General features: G+C 40.7%; 1 pseudogene; it reads right to left on the bottom strand.

Annotated features, from left to right (window-relative positions):
• Window positions 1-2559: 2559 nt before the first annotated feature.
• LOC122795186 lies at window positions 2560-2622 on the bottom strand (annotated as a pseudogene).
• Between the last annotated feature and the right edge of the window lie 1585 nt (window positions 2623-4207).

Raw genomic sequence — 4207 nt, 5'->3', positions numbered from 1 at the left:
TTGTTTAAATAAAGACGTTATTGTGTGGTACCCGGTATAGTGTTGTTTTTATGGTATCAATAACATATCATGCAGTACAGTCTGGCTAACATAGGGAATGTACAATGTGAAAGCAATAAACATTTCAAAGATACATATACACAGACGCATATATGCAGATACATATATATATATATATATATATATATATATATATATATATATATATATATATACACACACATATATATTATGTAGAGGGTACACAACATACGGAACAGCCAGTATGCCCATGGTTGCCACCTTACCAACTGAACACTGTATGAGTCACCCATATAAATGACAATTGTTGCCTGCAACATATACCCACACAGAGGTCAAAGGATATAATACCACACACAGGTTTGCATACATGAGAAAGCTTTATTTGTGTAATATTACAGTTGTATATGCCATGCCATATAGTTGTTTAGACTCTGAAATACATATAAACAGATTAATGCAACTGTCAAACAGATAAATTAATACAGTAGTCTGGAAAGAATTACATATGTTGCTGTCCAGGCCAAGGCCTTCAAGTAGTGCAACAGTAAAGACAGGCTGGGCCACAGGATAACAATCAATCAACAGTAAGTAATGAAGATGTATATTCCATCAGCATCTAGCTACACTCTGTACACAATCTCTAGGGGGTAAAGACCTCAGTTAACACAATGCGATGTATCTGTTACATAACAAGGTATAACTGAAACCATCACAATCACACTGACAAACAGAACAGTCTGTATGGCAGGAAGCAGTAGACCTGCATTTACTCAAGGTGAATTGTATGGTAATGTACATCCAGATACCTTAAGGCAGCTTACCCCTGATACCCCCACATGTTGTAACAGCCTAGGTTAGTTATGGTGCATTCATACCCCCATAGATTGACATACAGAGCCATACACCACTGTTACATACACTGGTCTATGGACTGCATAAGGGGACACATGTATTGTGCAGATGAAGCCCACACATATTTGGACCCAACCCCACAATATGTGTGGGGGCCACAACAGCAGTGGAATGATGGCAGGAGTGGCAGCATGACATACTCACAGGCCACTACATAACAACCCCTGACAGCATGTCATATGGACAATGCCTGGTATGTAGGTGGAGGACAGAGGCTGGAACACAGGCCCATATGTGAAATACACACTAAGCAAGTCACTGGTATTACAGGATAGTATGCAACATACCCTTAGTCAGGAATATGAAGTCAGAAACACAAATGGATGTAGTCATGTACTGATAGCACTCAACACACACACACAGCCAGTGATATATCTGACACAAGACCTGTGTGGTGGACAGGCAAATTGTAACACGCACACCTCTGCCTATTAAGTGGATAGGCACGTAGTTGAGAACTATACAGACAGACAGCAGTCAGTGTTAAACTAGTATGTACACACAAAGCCTGTAACACTTGTGCTATACAATGCATACAACAACAGTACTCACACTTTCTGTTTGTAGTTCTGGAACCTCCTACAAATATGTAGCTGGTCTGAGTGTGCAAGTGCTCTTGTGAGAGGTATTGCTACCTGCTGTCTGTAACACTTCTTCCCACATACAGGAAGGATGTCCACCATACAAGAAAGGTAAAGGGACCACGCCCATATGATGTAGGGATTTATAGTAGTGGGTTGCCATGACAATGGTAACTGGAAGTACTACACAGCTGGCTGCATGCAGGTAGCAAGTGGAGGACACTGGTACATAGCCCATCACCTAATCGTGCATCACCCACAAAAGCCATGCTGCAGTCTATTCCAGACAGCTCGATCCATTTAATGGAGAGAGAGAGATGCAGGGAAATAAAGTGAAAGAGAAAACAAACCAAAACCATACAACAGCTCCTGCACCGCAACAACACCAGAAAATACAACAAAGGAAGCAGGCTAAGGAGTGAAAAATAATGACCTCCTACAAGGATACTATCCACAACAGACCTCATCCTCACAACAGGTATGTGAAGAATACATGCATGTAATTGACTGTAGTACCTGGTCCATAATACTGGGGTAGATGATGTGGAATGATACACATGTGCCATTGGGTGTTGCTGTTGTAATGATCTTCAGTTGAATAACTGCTATGGACATTAGAGTCTGTCCCTGTGGGTAGTGAGCCATATCCGTCAACTGTGTAGAGCAGCACCGACTGACAAGATGTATGCCAATATAGTGTGTGGTGTGTAATGGAAGGGATGTATATTACTGTGGCCAATAGTTGGTGGTGGAAGTAATGTCATGATGATGGACACATGGGTTCCACAGCCCACCACTTGCAAGACACTCAGGTTAACATGTATTGTAGCATGCTGAAATGTCATAGGTGTGTAATAGGGTTACCTGCAATCTGGCCCTATATATACTTCCCTAATGTTAGGTTGTGTCCATATGTGGCACCTGTCTGTGTTGTAGCAAGGCAGAACAGTGCAGCTGTGTAGGAAGGAGTTTTGAGATTGTGGACCTGATATCTGAATGCACCCTATATATAGGTATGTGTGTATATATATATATATATATGTTTGGGATTAATTTTCAATTAGCAATAATCACGCCTTGGATAAACCTCATTGGCTATGATATATATATATATATATATATATATATATATATATATATATGTGTGTGTGTGTTTTATATATATATATATATATATATATACATATATATACATATATATATATACATATATATATATATATATATATATATATATATATATATATATATATATACATATATATATATATATATATATATATATATATGTATGTATGTCCACAGATATACAGATACCCATATGTAGACCTATATATAAACACATATATACATCATATATCTACATATATATATATATATATATATATATATATATATATATATATATATATGTGTGCACATGTCTACATATATACAAACACACACACATATATGTATGTAAATATATGTCCCCTATATTACCACCACAGTGCTGCATCCTATTTGCGAGGGAACAGCACACATAGCAATACACACAGATTTATACAGCTGTAAGTGTGTGCAACATGGACGGGTATGTCACATGTGAACCCCTTTTTGGGGCCACATTGCCCTTGTCTGGGAAGTAGGGAATGGGAATATGGGGAAGTATGGCAGATATATTTGTGGAGGTGATCCAGGTTGGTAGATATAGAGGACAGCCTACAGGGGTGGTATATGACACATGTGGTGGGTAAACATCCTAAATGGTGTGTGTGGTCTGCGATTTGGAAGCCCCATGGGCCCCAATAAGGAAACAATGGGAACAAGCCTCCCACACATTGCTACTCACAGCAGCAGTCCACGTCCCGAAGGTGCCTGGCCTTGAAGCTGAGCAGGAAGAGCATGTGGACCCTGTGAATGTGTACTGTGTGCCTCAAGGTGATGTAGCACATCCGACATGTGTCTGTGGAGCCTGCTATGGAACAGACCCTGGACCTGACCTCAGGGGACAGGATCATGTCTGTGTGTGCCCCCCCGGGGGGGGCAACATCCCCTGAGGTGGTTCCACCTGAAAGTAGTGCTGGACCAGTACATGAGGAGGCCCCAGGGTGGGTTCCACATATAATGTGGCCAGGTAGCATGGCCAGATGAGTTTGGAGAGATGGTTCTGCTGGAAAATATTTCCTAAACGTGCTATTGTGTCACTGTTATAGAACATATGTGGGTAGTAATAGTCTACACAATCCCAGAATATGTCCAACAGCATGCATAGATATCCCCAATAACACAGAATGTCAGATGTGCAGCAATCACATAGCAAACATATCACAGGCCGATATGGAACCATAGTGGTCCTGACAATGGCATGCAGGTGAATAGTCCATAACAGGCCAGCAACGATAGTATCCACACAGGGAACATGTCTACAAACACATAGCACAAAGTGTGGTACAATACAATATCTGTCCCACTGGTAGGTAAGCTGTAGCCATACCTATTGAGTTGTTTGTACAGTTTGATGTCGCTGATATGGTGGGGAGGTGACAGAGATGTGTATTAAGAACTATGATAACCTTGCTGTATGAGTTGCTCAGACCTGTTTCCATCTTTATGTCTTTCAGGCAAAATGTGACACGGACGCCTCCTGCTTATTCAGCAGCTGAAAATGACATAGTGCTGAACTATCGTTAGTCAGGTCTAACCATAAG

This window comes from Protopterus annectens, chromosome 2.part1 (assembly GCF_019279795.1).
Source record: "Protopterus annectens isolate FY-2018-M chromosome 2.part1, PAN1.0, whole genome shotgun sequence".
Taxonomy (NCBI): Eukaryota; Metazoa; Chordata; order Ceratodontiformes; family Protopteridae; genus Protopterus; species Protopterus annectens.
The sequence above is the reverse complement of the archived record's forward strand: the minus strand, read 5'-3'. Positions and strand labels throughout refer to the sequence as shown.